Source organism: Chelonoidis abingdonii, chromosome 6, assembly GCF_003597395.2.
Source record: "Chelonoidis abingdonii isolate Lonesome George chromosome 6, CheloAbing_2.0, whole genome shotgun sequence".
Classification (NCBI taxonomy): domain Eukaryota; kingdom Metazoa; phylum Chordata; order Testudines; family Testudinidae; genus Chelonoidis; species Chelonoidis abingdonii.
Window position 1 is genome coordinate 11482948 of NC_133774.1, and position 16250 is coordinate 11499197.

The window sequence follows — 16250 nt, forward strand, 5'->3', positions numbered from 1 at the left end:
TGGGATCGAACCCACGGCCCACCGCAGCAGGGCGCTCAGCGCTGCCCTGTGGCCGCGCCTCCAGAGGGGGAATGGCGACCACCACTGCGCCGCATGCTGGCCCGTAGCCAGCCCGGCTTCAGCCCTGTGGACCAGAAGTGGGGATCGAACCCCGAGCCCTGCGAGCGAGGGGCCGGTAGGGTCGTAAGACGTGTCGGCGATCCCCCCGAACTAAAACATGGATCTGGAACGGTTGTTCAACTGCTGGCCGAAGCCAGGAGCGGCAGCAGGCGGCAACAAGCGCGGCAGCACAACAGCAGCAGATCGCGCTTCGGACAGAACAACAACGGGATGCCGCCTTCCTGCAGCAACAACAACAGCAACAAGCTGCTCAGATGGAGCAGCCGCAACACCTCCTCCAGCAGCTCGGGGGACAGCAACAGACGCTGCCGGGGCGCCGCCCGACCCGTGCACGGAGCCGTGGGAGACAACACCGGGGGTCCGCGCCGGCCTGCGCCTGACCAAAAAGGCCCGGAGGACGACCCGGAGGCCTTCCCACTTTGAACATGGGTGGCCCTGATTCCGGGTGGGCCCGAGAGCACTGGGCCACCCTGCTGGCCCCGTACCTAACGGGGCCCGCCCAGTTGTCCTATCGGGGGCTAGCAACGGAGGACGCCAGGGATTACGAGCGGGTGAAGGCGGCCATCCTAGACGCCTTGGACGTTAGTACCGAGACGTTCCGGCAACGGTTCCGGGGCCAGACGTACCCACCAGGCGCCCGGCCCCGACTGGTTGCCCAGAGCCTGAAAGAGGCTTGCTGTCGTTGGCTGCAGCCGGAGGCCCGTACGGCGGAGGAGGTAACGGAGCAAGTGGTCCTCAAACAATTCATACAGATCCTACCTGCTCGAGGATGAACCTGGGTCCTCCGCCATCGGCCAGCAACCTTGGGGCCGGCGGTATCACTGATGGAGGACTTCCTTGCGGCGGAGGCCCCGGTGGGCCCCGTCATCCGGGCCTCGACCCCCGGGCCCGACCAACCCCGGGGAGGGGGAGGAGAGGAGCCACTACAGCTGGATCTCGGGAGCCGGGCCAGGGGCATGCCTCCGGACCGGTCCTGTGGGCCCAACATGCGGAGCCCGCCGCATCCCCCGGTTCAGGTACCTCCCTTCCTGGCCCATCAGGCGCCCACCGAAGACCTCGGCGCGAGCACTCGGACGTAGGGTCCTGTTTTGGATGCGGGAGCGCCGGTCACCTCCGTCGGGACTGTCCACAAATGGAGCGCGACTATGGGCAGGTATACACCGGGGAAGGCCGGGCTAGACAGTTTCAGCCCCCAAAGCTCACGATCCCGGTGGTCGTGGGGGGTCGTACCACGACGGCCCTGGTCGACTCCAGTTGTGGGCAAACGCTGGTCTGTCGGGACCTAAGCCCCCCAATCGATCCTAACCTCAGATCCATCCACCTCCTGTGCATTCATGGGGACGTTTGCCCCTATCCGAGTGCCCTGGCCCGGCTCACTGTCAACGGCCACACCCGGTCGCTTGTTGTCGGGGTGGCACCCCGTTTGGCCTACCCGGTCATCTTGGGTCGGGACTGGCCTGCCTTCAGGGGGCTCCTCCGTTCCATTCCGACCCTAGCGGCCACGCCCCCGGAGCAGACCAAAGAGGGGCCTGAGGACACTGGAGCAGAAACCTCGGAGGAGGAGGCCCTGACTGAACGGGACCCCCCGAGGCCCCGCTTTCACACAGACTTTTGCCGGGATCAGCGAGCAGACCCTACGCTCCGCCAGGCCTATGAGCAGCTCGCGGCCGTAGACGGGTCAGTCATCAACGCGGCCCGGGCTACGCAATGGCCGCACTTCGAGCTCCGCCGGGACCGATTGTACCAGATCGAGCGGGACCCCCGGACACAAGAGCCGCGAACCCAGCTTCTCGTGCCCCACTGCCACCGCCGGGCCGTATTGAGCTTAGCCCACGACATACCAGCGGCGGGCCACCAGGGACAGGAAAAGACCCTAGCAAGGATTTGGGCTCGGTTCTACTGGCCAGGGATGGACGGGGACGTACAGCGATATTGCAGCTCCTGTACGGGTTGTCAACTGGCCGCCCCAACCCGGACACCCAAGGCACCCCTGCTCCCGATGCCCCTGATTGACACGCCCTTTAAGCGAGTCGCCATGGACCTGGTGGGCCCGCTTCCACGGAGTACGGCGGGATTCCAGTACGTCCTGGTCTTAATCGACTATGCCACCCGATTCCCAGAGGCCATCCCACTGCGGAGTATCATGGCCCGGACCATCGCGGGCGAGTTAGTGAAAGTGTTCTCCCACGTGGGGCTGCCCAGGGAAATTCTGACAGACCAGGGCACGAACTTCACATCCCGCCTCCTGAACCAGGTCTGTCGACTCCTGGGGGTCCAGCAACTCCACACCTCAGTCTAACACCCTCAGACGGACGGGCTGGTGGAGCGCTTTAACCGGACCCTCAAAAGTATGATGAGATGGTTTCCCCCTGCAGAGCTACAGCACTGGGACCAACTTCTCCCGCCATTACTTCTTGCCATCCGGGAAGTCCCCCAAGCCTCCACCAAGTTCTCTCCTTTTGAACTACTATACGGTCGGAGGCCGAGGGGTCTCCTGGATTTAATGCAGGAGGCATGGGAGCAGTCGGCCTCCCCGTCCCAGGGACTTCTCCAGTATGTATTCCAATTGCGGGAACACTTGACACAGGCCGGGACTCTAGCCAAAGAGAACCTCAAAGCGGCCCAGGAGAGGCAGGAGCGGAATTACAATCGGGGTATGTGAGAGAGAGAATTCGCCCCCGGAGACCGGGTTCTCCTGCTCCTCCCCTCCTGCGAATCAAAACTGTTGGCCCGCTGGCAGGGCCCCTACGAGGTGCTCCGGAAGGTGGGACCCATCAACTATGAAATTCGCCAGCCGGGCCGCCGCAAGGAAAAACAGATCTACCATATCAACCTGCTGAAGCCATGAGAGGACCGAGAGGGCCTCCTGATTGACCCATGCCCGCCGAAGCTGGAATTGGGCCCAGAAGCGGGCATGGTGGAAGAGGGGGCAGAACTGGCCCTGGGAAGCGCCCTGACAGAGGAGCAACGCAGACAGGCCGAGTGTCTTGTGCAGACCTTTCGGAAGACCTTCACGGCACTACCAGGTTGCACGGCCGCCGCTTCCCACCCGGTCCACACTGAACCTGGAAAGGTCATCCGGGATACGACCTGGCCCATCCCATATCGGATGCGCCAGGAGGTTGAGGAGGAGGTCGGGGCAATGTTAGCCTTGGGGGTCATCGAGCCATCCCACAGTGAGTGGCGCAGTCCGGTAGTGCTGGTCCCTAAGCCGGACGGCTCCCGGCGTTTCTGCATTGAATTTCGTAAAGTTAATGCTATCTCCCACTTTGATGCGTACCCGATGCCCCGGATCGACGAACTACTCGGCCGCTTAGGAGAGGACCGATACATCACGACGCTGGACCTTAGTAAAGGGTATTGGCAGATCCCCCTCGAGGAGGCGTCAAAAGAGAAGACCGCCTTTGCTACCCCGTCCGGGCTCTACCACTTTACTCAGATGCCCTTCGGCCTCCATGGCGCTCCCGCGAACTTTCAGTGGCTGATGGACCGCCTCCTACGACCACATCAGGTGTATGCGGCCGCCTACCTTGACGATGTAGTGATCCACAGCCGTTGCTGGGACACACATCTGCAGCAGGTAGCAGCGGTCCTACAGACTCTCCGGGAAGCGGGCTTAACCGCGAACCCCAAGAAGTGCCACATAGCCTGGGAGGAGACCAACTACCTCGGGTATACCGTCGGGCGGGGGCAGATAAAGCCCCTCGTGGGAAAGGTTCAAGCCCTGGCGGAATGCCCCACACCGACAACCAAGCAGCAGGTACAGCGCTTCCTAGGGCTCGTCGGATATTACCGGAGATTTATTCCCCAGTTCGCCTCGATAGCGGCACCCTTAACCGGGCTGCTAACCAAGAACAGCCCCCGGAGCGTGCGCTGGACCCTGGAATGTGAAGCGGCTTTCAACACGCTCTGCAACTGCTTATGCCAAGAGCCAGTCCTTTACAGTCCCGACTTCAAGAAACCCTTCGTCCTTCAGACGAATGCGTCTAATGTGGGCTTGGGGGCGGTCCTCTCACAGGAACGAGACGGAGGAGACCATCCCGTCCTCTATATGAGCTGGAAGCTGTTTCCCCGGGAGCGAAACTACGCCACCATGGAAAAGGAGGCCCTCGCCGTCAAATGGGCCTGCAAGGCTCTTCGGTTCTTCCTGCTCGGTGGCCCGTTTACTCTGGTCACGGATCACGCCCCACTCCAGTGGCTCATGAGAATGAAGGACAATAATGCCCGCATCATGCGTTGCTATTTGACCTTGCAACCCTATGCCTTCACCATCCAGCATAGGGCCGGCAAGGACCACGCCAACGCAGATTTCTTCTCCCGCCTTGAGGAGATGGAACCGCCCGGTCCCGTCGAACGGGAACCGGACTTCGGGGGGTGGTGTAGCGAGGCGGTGTGGCTCCCCTCCTCCACGGGGAGGGTTGAGCCCCGTCCAGCTTCCCCCAGGGCAGAACTTCCGGGCGGAAGCCCCGCCCCTCAAAGGGGCAGACGGCGACCCGGAAGCATAAAAGCCAGGCGGTGGCCTTCAGTTGGAGCTCAGCTGCCGGCCAGAGCAGACGTGCCGGCCGACCCTCGTCACTGGGAGACTGCGGAGCTCCGGGGCAGGTATCAGGCCTTGCCGGAGCCGACCCGCAGCAACTACGACGCTGAGCTGCTGGAGCTACCGAAGCCGCCCAGCCCCAACTACGGCCTTGGAGGAAACCCTTGGACCGATCTGGCTAGGCTCCGGAGGCTGCGCCTGGATTCTACCAAGCCGGACTGGGAGGAGCCATGAGGGTGGACGACTCCTGCGGACCAGGTAGGAGTGAAGGGGAATGAAAGTAGCCCCGGGGGTGGTCTGACTACAGTCAAGCCACGGGAGGCCCGAGCGTGATGACCGTGTGTTGTCGATCAGGACCCCCACAGATCACTCAGTCAGTGTGTTTTTGGTTGGATCCACTGACTGCCACTTAGCGGGCAACAGCCCTACTAGGGCCCTGGGCTGGAACGCAGAGGAGTGGGTGGGCCTGCGTTCCCCTGCCACCCGTAGCCGGGTGTGCAGAATCCCCTCTCGCCTCGACCTAACGAGGCCCAGTGTGATGCTACTTGCTTCTGGCCCTGCCCCAAAGGGCCAGAGCTCTTTATACTTGTGTTTGGTGCCCCGCGCCGAACCAAGGGCTGGGCCCTTATTGACTTTGTTTACTGCTCTGCCCTGCCCCAAGGGCAGAGCTCATTATACTGTGCTTGGTGCCCTGCCCGAACCAAGGGCTGGGCCCCCTATTGACATTTGTTAACCTCTTGCCCTGCCCAAGGGGCCAAGAGCTCAGTATTACTGTGTTTGGTGCCCCGCCCGAACCAAGGGCTGGGCCCCTATTGACTCTGTTACTGCTTTGCCCTGCCCCGAAAGGACTGGGGCTGATTGAACTGTTGGTTTGGTGTCCGCCTGCAGCAAAGGCTGGATCCCTCTTGACTTTACGGTGCCTCAGTCCGTCCCACAGGGACCGAACGCCCGGACGGTGGGCTGCGGACCTGACAGACAGGACCCAGAGAGGACAGAACAAGGCCGGTGTGGCTCCCCTCCTCCACGGGGAGGGTTGAGCCACGGCACCCCTCGTCACACAGGTATATTCAATTAAGCATCAGTGAGAGGGTTCCTTTATCTGGAGACAGGATCTCAGGTGGTATGAAGGTAACAGCTAACAGGAAATCTTTTTGTTGGTGCGTGTCCTTGTGCTTGACTCAGGACCTTGTATTAAGAGGGTGTAAACAGAGATATGCAGAGGAAAAAGGCTTGCAGATTGTCCTGCAAGAACAAAATGATGATAGGTAATTATGAAAGACAGTCAAGAATTACCCTGTGTTTTTTTTCAAAAAGAAAAAGAAAAATGCATTATCGTAATCCTACTCTAATCACTTTCTCGCCACTTTCCTTTATATGCATTGTGATATTAGGAAGGAAATTACTAGCCCCATATTGTTGTTATTTACGAAAGGAAGAATAAAGGAAATGCATGGGTATGTCCCCAAAAGGACACAAAGGAAGGCTAGACACTAGGGATCTGGGCACATTACAAAGGCCATAGGTTAAAATAAAAATGAAGGGACTTTACCTGGGAAAGACAATCAGTAGGCAGGACATAGTGTAGAGAAACACTATTTTGTCTTCCATGCACGGTGCATCCCAAGATGCTTTACCAAATTAAATAATACAGGTAGAGAACAGGAGACAGAGAGAAGCAGTGTAGCCAAGGCAGAAGACAAGCTTTCATGTAATTGGAATGACATGGAGACACAGTAAAACAGAAGGATTCTAGGAAGGCTATTTGAGAACTCAGGAGAAACTATGGAACCCTTGAACCATCAATTATAAGACTGTGCAGATGATCAAAGAGGACACTAATCCTCAACGAGTAAAAGGAGAGAGTGGAACGATGACTTCTTGAGGTCCCTTCCAGACATATATTTCTAGGATTCTATGAGACTGTTCACAAAGACAACTGGAAAATGTCCGTGAGGGTGCTAAAAACAATTGCCTCAGTGAGAATGCAAGAGAAAGCTGAGTTTCCATAATATGTTTACCTGTCAACCATGGGGGGAAAAACAGATATTTTACTGAATGATGCTGCAAAGGCAAGAGGAAATAGAGTTCTGATTTGGCCACTGCAGAAGAGACGCATGATTCTTCAAAAACGACATGTAATATTGTGAACTAGAGTTTTCCTTCCAGCAGGTAACAATGGGAAGTAAGAGTTTATTGATCTATCAAAAGAGTTTCTGGTGAAAGTGAAACCAAAAACTCATGAAACCAAAGTAGCTCAGTCAGAGCAGATGGGTGATCCCTTTAGTTAAACAAGGTGGCCAGAGAATCATGAACAGAAAACTGGGACTCAGCTAACTCTGAAATGTTAATACTCTGATTTCATTTTCCCAATGTGTTTTAGAAAGACTCTATTTATGGATCAGTTCGGTCTTTTGATAACATCTATCTGCCAACACTTGAAACATTGAAGAATAGATGACGAAGTGTAGAAAAAGTTGGTTTTGAGTCCCCTTAAAGAGTTATTGAATAATTTATTGGTGAAAATACATCCTCAGAAAGGAGAAAAGCAACTGAGCCACTGGACTGAAAAAGGCGGTGAGATTTCAAAAAGTATCAAACAAATCTAATTTAAATAGTATTGCTATAGTTCAGAAATAGCAGCCATCTAATTTAATGTCAGACAAAGTTAGCTGATTTTTAGTGATAGGTGAAGTAAGCTCTATGTGTAGGTGCATTTATATAAAAATATTTCCACTAAACTATAATCTAATGTATAGGTTGGATCCTCAACTGATGTAAATTGGTATAGCTCATAGACTGCCATTTCCAGAATATTTACAAAAGTTAGCTGAGGAAAATATTAAATTGCTATCATCAAAATACCAAAACAATAAATTTTCCTTACTGAGACAGAAATGCTTGCGTAGCTTCCACTAGGAGAAAAACTTTTTTTTCTTCTTCTTTTGCTTGTCTTGTGTGGTGGAAATAAAACACCTTTAACAGCAGCTTGACATGGCAACATTTGTCTAGACTGTCATGTAAAACTTTGTACAACAAACTAAAAAACATCAAAGTACCTTCTAGTTACTATGCCACGAAAATGCCACTACCAGAGGAAAGAAGAGGTTATTAAACACCATGTTAATAAAACAATGGTTATGAATAATTTATTTTAAAATTGGGAACCTAAAGTGAAGTATCTTCTGTTTACACTTCTCCTTTATTGAACTTTAGATTGTTGTTATTTAATTACCAGCCCGCTAAAATATTGTGTGTAAGGCTGACAGGTTGGTCTGGATTATTTTGATCCAGAAGGAAATCTGTGTGGGTGGAATTTCTACAAGGCCACTTCAAAGTAGCTCTTCTCAGTTTACAGCATGTCCATCCTCCATCCTCTACATGTGTTTAGCTCATGATAAGGTAAGTGCTATTCTACTAGCTGCCCTCTCACTTCTAAACATGTTACTTCAAATCAACAAATAACAATGAGAAAAATAACCAGCACACTTCTTGCTGACTAAAATGATTAATATTCAGAAAAGTGATCAATGAATGTACCTTTATGAGAATAGTTCCAAATTTAACTTTTAAATAAGTGGCACATAATGTAACAGGTTTGTAGCGAGGCGGTGTGGCTCCCCTCCTCCACAGGGAGGGTTGAGCCCCGTCCATCTTCCCCCAGGGCAGAACTTCCGGGCAGAAGCCCCGCCCCTCAAAGGGTCAGGCAGCGACCCGGAAGTATAAAAGCCGGGCGCCGGTCTTCAGTTGGAGCTCAGCAGCTGGCGAGAGCAGACGTGCCGGACCACCCTCGTCGCTGGGAGGCTTCCACGGAGTACGGCGGGATTGGATGCAGGAGGCTTGGGAGCAGTCGCCCTCCCTGTCCCAGGGGCTTCTCCAGTATGTGCTCCAATTGAGGGAACACTTGACACAGGCCGAGACGCTGGCCAAAGAGAACCTCAAAACGGCCCAGGAGAGGCAGGAGCGGAACTACAATCAGGGCACACGAGAGAGAGAATTCGCCCCCGGAGACCGGGTCCTCCTGCTCCTCCCCTCCAGCGAATCCAAATTGTTGGCCCGCTGGCAGGGCCCCTACGAGGTGCTCCGGAAGGTGGGACCCGTCAATTATGAGATTCGCCAGCCGGGCCACCGCAAGGAAAAACAGATCTACCACATCAATCTGCTGAAGCCCTGGGAGGACCGGGAGGGCCTCCTGATTGACCCATGCCCGCCGGAACTGGAATTGGGCCCGGAAGCAGGCCTGGTGGAAGAGGGAGCGGACCGGCCCTGGGAAGCGTCCTGACAGAGGAGCAACGCAAACAAGCCGAGGCCCTGGTGCAGTCCTTTCGGCAGACTTTCACGGCACTGCCAGGTTGCACGGCCGCCGCCTCCCATCCAATCCACACTGAACCTGGAAAGGTCGTCCGGGATACGACCCCGGCCCATCCCCTACCGGATGCGCCAGGAGGTTGAGGAGGAGGTAAGGGCAATGTTGGCCTTGGGGGTCATCGAGCCGTCTCGCAGTGAATGGCGCAGTCCGGTGGTGCTGGTCCTAAGCCGGACGGCTCTCGGCGGTTTTGCATTGATTTTCGCAAAGTTAATGCGATCTCCCGCTTTGACGCATACCCGATGCCCCGGATCGACGAACTACTCGGCCGCTTAGGAGAAGCCCGATATATTACGACACTAGACCTTAGCAAAGGATATTGGCAGATCCCCTCGAGGAGGCGGCCAAAGAGAAGACAGCCTTTGCTACCCCGTCCGGGCTCTATCATTTTACCCGGATGCCCTTCGGCCTCCATGGCGCCCCTGCGACCTTTCAGCGGCTGATGGACCGCCTTCTACGACCACACACAAGAGTATGCGGCCGCCTACCTGGACGATGTAGTGATCCACAGCCGCTGCTGGGACGTACATCTGCAGCAGGTAGCGGCGGTCCTACGGACTCTCCGGGAGGCAGGCTTAACCGCGAACCCAAAAGTGCCGCATCGCCTGGGAGGAGACCAACTACCTCGGGTATACCGTCGGGCGGGGACAGATAAAGCCCCTCGTGGGGAAGGTTCAAGCCCTGGCGGAATGCCCCGCCCCAACAACCAAAGCGACAGGTGCGGCGCTTCCTGGGGCTCGTCGGCTATTACCGGAGATTCATACCGCAATTTGCCTCGATAGCAGCACCCCTAACTGGGCTGCTGACTAAGAACAGTCCCGGAGCGTGCGCTGGACCCAGGAATGTGAAGAGGCTTTCAACACGCTCCGCAACTGTCTATGCCAAGAGCCGGTTCTTTACAGTCCCGACTTCAAGAAACCCTTCATCCTCCAGACGGATGCGTCTAACGTGGGCCTGGGGGCGGTCCTCTCACAGGAAGGAGACGGAGGAGACCATCCCGTCCTCTATATGAGCCGGAAGCTATTTCCCCGGGAGCGAAACTACGCCACCGTGGAAAAGGAGGCCCTCGCCGTCAAATGGGCCTGCGAGGCTCTGCGGTTCTTCCTGCTCGGCGGCCCGTTTACCCTGGTCACGGATCACCCCCCTCCAGTGGCTCATGAGGATGAAGGACATAACGCCCGCATCATGCGTTGGTACTTGGCCTTGCAACCCTATGCCTTCACCATCCGGCATAGGGCCGGCAAGGACCACGCCAACGCAGACTTCTTCTCCCGCCTCGAGGAGATGGAACCGCCCGGTCCCGTCGAACGGGAACCGGACTTGAGGGGGGGGGGTGTGTAGCGAGGCGGTGTGGCTCCCCTCCTCCACAGGGAGGGTTGAGCCCCGTCCATCTTCCCCAGGGCGGAACTTCCGGGCAGAAGCCCCGCCCTCAAAGGGTCAGGCGGCGACCCGGAAGTATAAAAGCCGGGCGCCGGCCTTCAGTTGGAGCTCAGCAGCCAGCGAGAGCAGACGTGCCGGACGACCCTCGTCGCTGGGAGGCTGCCGAGCTCCGAGACCGGGACCAGGCCTTGCCGGAACCGACCCGCAGCAACCACGACCCTGAGCTGCGGGAACTACCACCGCTACCCACCAACTATGGCTTGGAGGAACTTTCGGACCGGACCTGGCCCAGCTACCCAGGAGTACCCCGGATCTACCTAGCCCGACTGGGAGGAACCCTGACGGTAGACGACCCGGCGGACCAGGTAGGGAGCGAAGGAGGGATGGAAAGTAGCCCGGGGCGGCTGACCACAGTCAAGCCGCTGAAGGCCCCGAGCCAATGTGGTGTGTGTCGGTCAGATCCCCCTGACCGCGCTGTCAGTGTGTTTCGGTTAGGATCCCCCAATCACTCTGTCACTTTGTGTTTCGGGCTGGATCCCCACTGACTGCCACTAGCGGCGGCAGCCGCTACTAGGGCCCAGGCTGGAACGCAGAGGAGTGGGTGGGCCTGCGTTCCCCCTGCCACCCGTAGGCGGGTGGCAGTATCCCCTTCGCCCCCACAGCTACCGTGTGTTGTTGCTCTGCCTCTGCCCCGGGCCAGAGCCCCTACTATTTGCTCTGCCCTGCCCAAAGGGCCAGAGCTCTCGAGTTTGTTGCTCTGCCCTGCCCCAAAGGGCCAGAGCTCTCTGACTGTTTGTTGCTCTGCCCTGCCCCAAAGGGCCAGAGCTCTCTGACTGTTTGTTGCTCTGCCTGCCCCAAAGGGCCAGAGCCCCTAACTCTTTGTTGCTCTGCCCTGCCCAAAGGGCCAGAGCGCTCTGACTGCTTGTTACCCTGCCCTGCCCAAAGGGCGAGCCTCTGACTGTTTGTCCCTACCCTGCCCCAAAGGGCCAGAGCTCTCTGACTGTTTGTGGCTCTGCCCTGCCCAAAGGGCCGGAGCCTAGGGAACTGTGTTTGGTGCCCGCCCGATCCAAGGGCTGAGCCCCGATTAACCTTTGTCTCTGCTCTGCCCTGCCCCGAAGGGCAGAGCCCCCTGACTTGTTGTTGCTCTGCCCTGCCTCACAGGGCCAGAGCTCTCTGACTGTTTGTCGCTCTGCCCTGCCCCAAGGGCCGGAGCCTAGGGAACTGGGTTTGGTGCCCCGCCCGATCCAAGGGCTGGGCCCCGATTAACTTTGTCTCTGCTCTGCCCTGCCCAAAGGGACAGAGCCTAGTGTACTGTGTTTGGTGCCCGCCTGTATCCAAGGCGGCCCCCCACTGACTTCGCTGTGTCCCAGTCTGCTCCACAGAGACCGAGCATCCAGACAGTGTGACAGTGGACCGTGGACCTGAGGGACGAGACCCGGGGAGACCAGGACGAGGCCGGTGTGGCTCCCCTCCTCCACAGGGAGGGTTGAGCCCTGGCCTCCCTCGTCACAAGGTTCATCTAGAATGAATGGAGATGGATTTTTGTTGATGTCATATTATATGCACATCAGGTAAAACATGGACGTGTCATATACACTTTTTAAAGAAGCTTATATTTAAAAAAAAGGTTTAAGCCTTAAAAACTCTGCAATATTCTGATGAATTATTTCATTATTTCCATTAAGGGTACATTGATGAGAATTGCTTTAAATATGAATACTATTAACAAAGATTCTTGACCTCTTAATTCACTAGAGCCATTCTACCAAAGCACCCAATCAATACAGCCAATTAGGTCATCATAGTAATTGAAGAATCACCCTATTAAAAGACCCAATGAAATCTACTGTTTCTTTGTACTGGGCATTATCTAGGCACTGAAATAAACTGACTGAGCAGAAGAATTAATATTCTAAAACCTTTATGAGATCCAAACCTACATGAGAACCTATATGAGATCTTTTATTTGTAAAAGCACAAAAATCTTTCAAATACTCCTGGCTAGAACTTTAAAAAAGAAATAGTTACTGAAATGATCACTACAGATACGTTTATTTGCTAAACATTCTCTCATGCATTTGTAAAATGGGAAACAAAAGTTTATATTCTTTTTTCTCAGAAATATAATGGCTGTATGGGCTAACTATATTCAAAGCCACTATAAACTATGTGGCAGATTCTGATTTCATTCACATTGGCGTAAATCCTGAGTAACACCATTGATTGAATTATTGTAACTTCTCTGTAACTGCAATCAGAATCTGGATCTGTCCTAATACACTTCACAAGTGAGTGCTTGAATGAAATAATTTAAAGATTAGCAATTTTAATTTTCTCTAAAATCCTTCAATAATTACAGGACATATATAGGACGTATGAAAGATCTTTACAAACTCCAAAGATGATTCTGAGGCCAATTCCTTTTAGCTTTGGGGTCAGCATAAAAATGTGGTAATCAATGAGTTTCTCTGTGTACTGTATATTATTTATGAATTAAGCTAAAATAATTGAGACATGTTCTTTTCTTTTTCTTATTTAATCAATGTCCATTTATCATTTCTAATTTCTGTTCTTGTCACCACAGCTACCATCAGTGGGCTCCAGACTTTACTAGTTATGTTACCAATGCTCTTCAAAATCAGTGTAACCAAATTTTTTAGAGTTGTAACTGGGCATGGAAAGTGTGTAGGAGGCTGTTTGTTAACCCTTGTAAGGAGCTGTTCTGGCTGTTCTTTTCTACTATTGGTGTGTTTTTAGAATATTTCCAAGAACAATTTGAAATGTAGATAAGGAGAATAAAAGATCCAGAAGTTCAGTTCAGATGCTGCATTCTCCATGTCTTAGAAATCAGGCCTATAATATCAATAGAAATGATTTTGAAGGAAGAGTTCCAGCCTTTCCTCAGACCTCCACTTGAATGTGAACTCAAGTCTTCAAGTTAATATCCATTTACCCCAATGAGAGTGAAGGGCCCCAGCAACTCCAAGCATAGAGGCTAAATTGGGTACATCCCCTTCTAGTCCTGGCTGATATCAGGAAATGGAAAAGTTCATGCAGATGAAAATAATGATAAAGAAACAAAATAACCAAACTGAATCTTAGATAAGATCCAGGTTTGTTCTAGTTTCACATTTGGGTGAAGTTTTTTGCATTCAGAGAGAAAAGGATGGTCTTGTAGTTAAAGCATGGTGAGACTCAGGAGATCTGAGCATGATTCCCAGGTTAGTGACAAACTCCCCTAGGAAAGTTACTTAATCTCTTCATGCCTCAGAGCCCCTTCTGTAAAATGAGGCGGTTGTGCTTCCTTTCTTTCACCCTTTCTATGTTTTGACTATTGAGAATGTATAACCTTTAGGGCAGGAATTGTCTCTCACTCTGTTTATGTATTCTTAGTAGAACTGTCTGCGCAACAGAAATCTTACCTGCAAAACATTTCACATCTTTGAAAAAAAAATCATCCTGAATCAGGATAAAAAGTCTGAAACACATTTTTAAGGGATTTCCAGAAAAATCTATTCTGGGAGAACAGAAACTGGATGCTTTGGCTCTGAGGCTGCCCACCTGGAATGTTTTTGTTAATTTCTCTTTCTCTCTGTAGGCAAAGAGAGATGTTTTAAACAGCACTAGGTCAATACACCCCAGGAAAATTTTAGTGCACAATAGCAGGGTTCACATAGACAGTGCACAACAGGCTGGAGTACTGTAGATTTACATCCTAGCTTGCTTTGCAGTAAGTACTGATTCAGACATGGCCTGAGAAACACCATTTACCTTTATTCATTACTGAGTATATAATTTCCCAAACTGGAATCTTTCTGTAGAGATATGTAAACAATTAATATCTCATATACCAGCCAAGACTGATTCTCTGAGTCCTCTAATATTTTCCTCTGCTAATGCACTTTCTCTGCCTCACTCCTGCTGTATTTCACGCACTTGTCCATTGACTGCTGCACTCATTCCAGGACTGTATTGGTATTGAGAAAACAAAGTTATTTGAGTATAGTTCACCACCTACATTTTTAGATAGGGCTATTGATGCATATTAGAGTGATGGAGAAATGCCCCAGGCCTCCTTAATATGACACCAAAGAGAGAAAGTGTCACACTTCCAACAACATTTCGTTAACAGTGTAAACGTTATGACTACAGAATAATAATTTCAATAGGAAACTCTAATGAAAAATCCTGGTTTCAATAATAATTTTATTTATTTAATTACTCCAGGGTAACATTGATAGCTACAGTAGGTGCTGATTAAACAAAGTTGATAATAGTTGGGCCTAAACCAAAATCACTAGATGTGATTCACCACGATATTACTCAATTCCACACCAGAGCAGAGCCATTGATTTCACTACTGCATTGATTTTCATGGATTTACACAAGCATAAAACTGAAATAATGTAGCGTGCATCAGGCCCAATGGACCCACACAACTTCCAGTGCTTAGTCTTTGAAACCTTAACCTGAAAACGGCCCCTATTTTTATAAGTGGCTAAAGCAAAACCCCTGGTCTGACAACTCTAATTCTTGGGATGTTGGAAATCCAGATTCATGTTCAGTAGCTTAAGTCTCTATCTAATTTCAGCGCACAAGTTTTAATGCACAATACAGTGACTTGAAAATGAGACTATTACCTTGCAAAAAGAAGATATTTTTCCATAGTTTCCACCTGCAATAGGAATAACAGGCAATTAATATTTTATAAAACCTCGTGGAGCAATTAAACAGCAATTACTGTATCTGTAGTAATGGGCCAATGAATATGTATGATTTAGGATTTTCCAAGATAACACTCTAAACTGACGACCAGATTAAAATGTATTAGAGAGAAAATGAGGCCATTGAAAATCATGACATTTACAGCATTTTTGTAGAAAATACCGGAACAATGTGCATACGCAAATTACGCTAACAGCATCATCAAATTCATATAATCTGGGCATGGAAACCCTCGACAATTCATTGCAAAAAACTTTCCATAAGGTAAAATAGCTTTGTATTTTATTTATTAAGTTCTTGGAGTTTTTCAGAACCATGCAAATTTGTTTAGAATTGCTCTCAGATTAAAGTGATCATGCAAAGGGTTTGCTGGTGGACCTCCCCACACCAGAGAGCCAGGCCAGAGGGTATCATAAGCATCTTTCCCAAATCTGGACCTTAGCGTCCAAAAATCTGGGTGCCTGCATGAACCCCTCTAAGCTTAATTTACAGCTTAGATCTGATCTCGCTGCCACCAGCCAAAAATTCCAGGGTTTTGGCTCCCTCTGGTCTCCCCAAAACCTTCCCTGGAGGGACCCCAAGACTCAGAGACTCTGAGTCTCACAACAAAGGGAAATAAACTATTCCCCCCCACCTCTCTCATAGCTGAGAGCCAGACAAAGACACAGACCCAACATTCCCTCCCTGAGTTTTGAAAAAATCCAGTTTCCTGATTGGTCCTCTGGTCAGGTGTTTGGTTCTCTTTGTTAACCCTTTAAAGGGGTGGCTGGTCTGGCAGAGAGACAGACGCAGCAAAAGATGTAGAACTGTGATATATCAGTGAGCGAGAGGATATGTGATTTTCAGGGACTATGTCCACTGGGGTGACAAATGAACTATGTTGCAGATTTTTGTTATGGTTTGAGTTGCACTATAGTTTTCATAATCAACCAGACCAAGGACACTATTGAAGTGGAATTCTTGGGTTACCTGAGAGGGGAAATCTTCCCCCCATCAGGCTCAACAGAAGGAGGAATCAGCTCAGTTATATACTAAAAACAGCTGCAGACAACGGGGGCTACTGCCCAAGGCACTAAGTAGTTTGGCTAGAGCACAGCTAATTCAGGTAGATTAATTAAGGTTTCC